Below are 6,665 nucleotides of genomic sequence, written 5' to 3'. Positions count from 1 at the left end.
CAAAGGCGCTTAACTCCCCGGCAGCGGTGCCAGAAAAGAGTCTTGATGACCCACAAGTATAGGGGATCTATCGTAGTCCTTTCGATAAGTAAGAGTGTCGAACCCAACGAGGAGCAGAAGGAAATGATAAGCAGTTTTTAGCAAGGTATTTTCTGCAAGTACTGAAATAAGTGGTAACAGATAGTTCTGTGATAAGATAAATTGTAACGAGCAACAAGTAACAAAAGTAAATAAAGTGCAGAAAGGTGGCCCAATCCTTTTTGTAGAAAAGGACAAGCCTAGACAAACTCTTATAATAGGAAAAGCGCTCCCGAGGACACATGGGAATATCGTCAAGCTAGTTTTCATCACGCTCATATGATTCGCGTTCGGTACTTTGATAATTTGATATGTGGGTGGACCGGTGCTTGGGTGCTGTTCTTACTTGAACAAGCATCCCACTTATGATTAACCTCTATTGCAAGCATCCGCAACTATAACAAAAGTATTAAGGTAAACCTAACCATAGCATGAAACATATGGATCCAAATCAGCCCCTTACGAAGCAACGCATAAACTAGGGTTTAAGCTTCTGTCACTCTAGCAACCCATCATCTACTTATTACTTCCCAATGCCTTCCTCTAGGCCCAAATAATGGTGAAGTGTTATGTAGTCGATGTTCACATAACACCACTAGAGGCTAGACAACATTCATCTTATCAAAATATCGAACGAATACCAAATTCACATGACTACTGATAGCAAGACTTCTCCCTTGTCCTCAGGAACAAACATACCTACTCACAAAGCATATTCATGTTCATAATCAGAGGGGTAATAATGTGCATATAGGATCTGAACATATGATCTTCCACCAAATAAACCAACTAGCATCAACTGCAAGGAGTAATCAACACTACTAGCAACCTACTAGCACCAATCCCGGACTTGGAGACAAGAATTAGATACAAGAGATGAACTAGGGTTTGGAGATGAGATGGTGCTGGTGAAGATGTTGATGGAGATTGCCCTCTCCCGACGAGAGGAGCGTTGGTGATGACGTTGGTGATGATTTCCCCCTCCCGGAGGGACGTGTCCCCGGCAGAACAGCTCTGCCGGAGCCCTAGATTGGTTCCGCCAAGGTTCCGCCTCGTGGCGGCGGAGTCTCGTCCCGAAAGGTTGCTTGATATTTTTTTCTCATTGAAAGACTTCATATAGGAGAAGACGGGCGTCGGAGAGCCACCATGGGGCCCATGAGGTAGGGGGGCGCCCAGGGGGGCCCACCCTCGTGAGTAGGGTGTGCCCCCCTGGCCTTCATCTTTGGTGACGATTTTTCTTTATTTCTTTTAAGATATTCCGTGGAGTTTCAGGACTTTTGGAGTTGCGTAGAATAGGCCTCCAATATTTGCTCCTTTTCCAGCCCAGAATTCCAGCTTCCGGCATTCCCCCTCTTCATGTAAACCTTGTAAAATAAGAGAGAATAGCCATAAATATTGTGACATAACATGAAATAAAAGCCCATAATGCAATAAATATCGATATAAAAGCATGATGCAAAATGGACGTATCAGGTAGTAACTTGATATGAAGTTTCATGATCAATATCATTAGCTTCCTCACTAATTGGTGTAGGCGTCACAGGAACCGGTTTCTGTGATGAACTACTTTCCAATAAGGGAGCAGGTACAGTTACATCATCAAGTTCTACTTTCCTCCCACTCACTTCCTTCGAGAGAAACTCCTTCTCTAGAAAGGATCCATTCTTGGCAATGAATGTCTTGCCTTCGGATCTGTGATAGAAGGTGTACCCAACAGTTTCCTTTGGGTATCCTATGAAGACACATTTCTCCGATTTGGGTTCGAGCTTATCAGGTTGAAGCTTTTTCTCATAAGCATCGCAGCCCCAAACTTTAAGAAACGACAACTTTGGTTTTAGCCAAACCATAGTTCATAAGGCGTCGTCTCAATGGATTTTGATGGTGCCCTATTTAACGTGAATGCAGCCATCTCTAAAGCATAACCCCAAAATGATAGCTGTAAATCAGTAAGAGACATCATAGATCGCACCTAATTTCCTCTTGATCAAAGAGGATCGCCTCTATGGGAGGACGGCCGGCGTCCACCCTATAGTGCGCAAAGATTTCTTTGGCCTCTTTTATTATAAATCTAAACTCATGTGCCAAAAAGATAGTAGCGGGCGCTTAACAAAAGAATGCTCAATGTTAGAAAATTCCAGAAAAATTCTTTGAATGCACGGATGCATATGCATAAATTGCCTTTCAAGCTCAACTACAAGCATAGCGATAGCATCTGCAACACTACTAGTTCTATGAAGGATAGAACCACCCATAGAAGGTAAAGCACTGGCACAAGAAAAGAAATCTTGAATAACCTCTTTTCCAATAATATTACCACTACCGATTCGAAACTTTTTAGTATGGAAGATAGGGGGTTCTTTAGCAGGAGCATCAGAATTTTCCATGTTATCATTATTGTCCATATCAACGATAATCTCCCCAATTTCAGACATGACGGCAAACAAAAGCGAGGAGGAAGAAGAGGGCGAATAAAACGGCAAGGGTGAAGTGGGGGAGAGGAAAACGAGAGGCAAATGGCAAATAATGTAAGTGCGAGGGAGATGAGTTTGTGATGGGTACTTGGTATGTCTTGACTTGAGCGAAGACCTCCCCGGCAACGGCGCCAGAAATCCTTCTTGCTATGTCTTGAGCTTGTGTTGGTTTTCCTTGAAGAGGAAAGGGTGATGCGGTAATAGTAGCGTAAGTATTTCCCTCAGTATTTGAGAACCAAGGTATCAATCCAGTAGGAGGCTCCTCAGAAGTCCCACGCACCTACACAAACAAACAAGAACTCGCAACCAACGCAATAAAGGGGTTGTCAATCCCTTCACGGCCACTTGCGAAAGTGAGATCTGATAGAGATAATATGATAAGATAAATATATTTTTGGTATTTTATGATATAGATTGGAAAAGTAAAGATGCAGATAAAAGTAAATTGAAAGCTTATATGATAAAAGATAGACCCGGGGGCCATAGGTTTCACTAGTGGCTTCTCTCAAGATAGCATAAGTATTACAATGGGTAAACAAATTACTGTCAAGCAATTTATAGAAAAGCGAATAATTATGAGATTATCTAGGCATGATCATGTATATAGGCATCACGTCCGTGACAAGTAGACCGACTCCTGCCTGCATCTACTACTATTACTCCACACATCGACCGCTATCCAGCATGCATCTAGAGTATTAAGTTCATAAAGAACAGAGTAACACATTAAGAAAGATGACGTGATGTAGAGGGATAAAATCATGCAATATGATATAAACCCCATCTTTTTATCCTCGATGGCAACAATACAATACGTGCCTTGCTGCCCCTGCTGTCACTGGAAAAGGACACCGCAAGATTGAGCCCAAAGCTAAGCACTTCTCCCATGGCAAGAAAGATCAATCTAGTAGGCCAAACCAAACTGATATTCGAAGAGACTTGCAAAGGTAACTTAATCACACATAAAAGAATTCAGAGGAGATTCAAATATTTCTCATAGATAAACTTGATCATAAACCCACAATTCATCGAATCTTGACAAAGACACCGCAAAAAGAGTTACATCGAATAGATCTCCAAGAAGATCGAGGAGAACTTTGTATTGAGATTCAAAGAGAGAGAAGAAGCTATCTAGCTAATAACTATGGACCCGAAGGTCTGTGGTAAACTACTCACAACTCATCGGAGAGGCCTTGGAGATGATGTAGAGGCCCTCCATGATCGATTCCCCCTCCGGCGGAGCGCCGGCGAAGGCTCCAAGATGGGATCTCGCGGATACAGAAGGTTACAGCGGTGGAAATAGTTTTTCGTGGTCGCTTCTGATGTTTTTGGGGTACATGGGTATATATAGGAGGAAGAAGTAGGTCGGTGGACACTCGAGGGGCCCAAGAGGGTGGGGGCGCGCCGGGCACCCTCGTGGCCGCCTCCCTTGTTTCTTGACTTCCACTCCAAGTCCTCTGGATCATGTTTGTTCCAAAAAGAATGCTCCCGAAGGTTTCATTCCGTTTGGACTCCGTTTGATATTCATTTTCTTCGAAACACTAAAATAGGCAAAAAAACAGCAATTCGGGCTGGCCCTCTGGTTAGTAGGTTAGTCCCAAAAATGATATAAAAGTGTAAAGTAAAGCCCATAAACATCCAAAACGGGTAATATAATAGCATGGAACAATAAAAAAATATAGATACGTTGGAGGCGTATCAGACCCCGCTGCCACGGGAGGGTAGGACAAAAGATGTCATGCAAGTTCTTTTCCATAAGCATGTATGACTATATTCGGAATACATGCCTACATTACATTTGTGAACTTGAGCTAGTTCTGTGTCGCCCTATGTTATAACTGTTGCATGATGAATTGCATCTGACATAATTATCCATCATTGATCCATTGCCTACGAGCTTTTCACATATTGATCTTTTCTTAGTTACTTCTCCGTTGCCACTGTTACGATTGCTACAAAACTGCTACTATTACTTTTGTCACCGTTACTGTTACTTCCATACTACTTTGCTACTATATACTTTGCTACAGATATTAAGTCTTTCAAGTGTGGTTGAATTGACAGCTCAGCTGCTAATACTTGAGAATATTCTTTGGCTCCCCTTGTGTCGAATCAATAAATTTGGGTTGAATACTCTACCCTCGAAAACGGTTGCGACCCCCTATACTTGTGGGTTATCACGGGGCCCCTGGGCCCACTAGTCAGTGGCCTTGGGGGTGGCTCCAGCAACGCCACGTTGGTGGGGTCGACGAAGAGAGCTCTAGCGAGCCTCTCCCACGGCGGAGGGCTCGGGAGCTCACCGAGATTCACCTACGGGTGGTCAAAGTGGGCGCAGGCGGGCACGTTCGAATGGGGAGAGCCCGCCACATCATTTGGGACCACTGGGCGGAACTGGGGATGCCGAAGGAGGTGCCGGCGATGGGCCGAGCAGGCGTCGATGTTCGGGTGAAGAAGGAACAACAGCAACAACACGCAAATGGGCGAAGTAAAGAGCTAGCGAGGTCCTACGTCTCGCAACAAGGCTAATGGACACGCGTGCGTGGCCAATTGGTCGCCAGAGCTACACCGGTGACGAGCTTGGGCGGCTGCGGGACCGGCTATGATGGGGACTGCGGCTACGAGCAGAAGAGAATGGAGGGTACGGGGAGCTCACAGCGGAGTTGCAGGGGGCGACAGTGGGCTCGAGGAGGCCCGGTGGTAGAGGGCGAGGGTAGAGTGCTCCCCAGCTTGGGCTGGTGGTCGAGGTCGACGAGGCGAACGACGGAGGGGCTTGTGGACGCGGCGGAAGGGCGCGGGAGGCCGGTTGCCGCGACAAAGCGAGGTGCACGACGATGGCCGTGCTCGGCTGCGGTGGATCTGGGGAGAGGTGCGAGGCCAGATGGGGCAAGGGGAAAGAGGAGTGCGAGTGGGGGGCGCGTGGCAGGGGGAGGGTCCTTATCCCCTCCGGTGTCGTCGGCGAGGTAGGTCGGTGGGGACCCCGGGCGCGGTCTGGCGCGCGCGATGAACAGGAAGGAGAAGGCGACCCTGGAGGAAGTGGGCTGGCTGGGCCGGCCCAGGTGCGCTAGGCCCAGGGGCAAGGGCTTCCCCCCCTTTTGTTCTTTTTTCATTTTCACTTTCTTTTTTAGTTTAGTTCCCTTTTTATATTAGTTTTATAAGATATAATTCTAGCACCTAAATTAGTATTATTAATTAGCCCACTACCATATTTAGTTTAGTACTTAAATGAAATACCTTGCAATTTTATTATTAAAAAACATTTAAATAATTGTTTTAGCCCCTGTTTTATCTATTCAAGGGCATTTAAATACTTTATAAAATGTGGTTTTTTCAACATGAACATTATCTAGGGATTATTTGCAACACTTTGAACATTTTTGTTTTCATGTTTGACAAATTTGAATTTTTTTTGACTTTAAATATGGAATTGAATTTGAATTGTGATTTGGATCAAGTGAGGATTAGCGACAATAATGTGATGACACGGCACAATTAACAGGGGATTACAGTAGCTTAATTAACAGGGCGTTACAGTAGCATAATTAAGAGGGCGTTACGCTAGTCAGCCAGCATGTGAAGTTGAGATGGAAGTCAATAGCAGCAAGCACATTATGGCTTGTGTAGTGCTTTCTACCCTTGTATATTGCAGACTGTAACCTCGGCACTATGGCAGTGACATGAGTATCATCATCTATTGCCGTAATGCAATCATGAAATGGCATTAGGAGATTGTGGTATGGCTATAGCCGAAGAGTACAAGCATATCGAGTCATGAACTACATACATATTGTTGGAGGATTGAGTGATACTAAGGGGCCAGTGTAGTAGAGAGGCCTCTCTAATGTGGGGTGATTGGAGAGAGAGAGAGAGAATAGTGTCCACGTGGTGTGGTGTGGTGTGGTGTGGTGTGGAGGCAGGCGCTGCACTACACACGAGAACAAGGGGAGAGGAGAGGAGAGAGATATGCCACTCCACTCCACTACACTCCACTACACACTCGTCTCGTCTCGTCTCCCACCCCCACCCAACCCCCGCCGCCGCCAGCCCCCATCTCACCGGACCCGGAGAAGAAGGAGCCCCCTCTCCCCCCACCAAAACCAATCTCAATCTCAATCTCCA

This window comes from Triticum aestivum, chromosome 3B (assembly GCF_018294505.1).
Source record: "Triticum aestivum cultivar Chinese Spring chromosome 3B, IWGSC CS RefSeq v2.1, whole genome shotgun sequence".
NCBI classification, from domain to species: Eukaryota; Viridiplantae; Streptophyta; class Magnoliopsida; order Poales; family Poaceae; genus Triticum; species Triticum aestivum.
The sequence above is the reverse complement of the archived record's forward strand: the minus strand, read 5'-3'. Positions refer to the sequence as shown.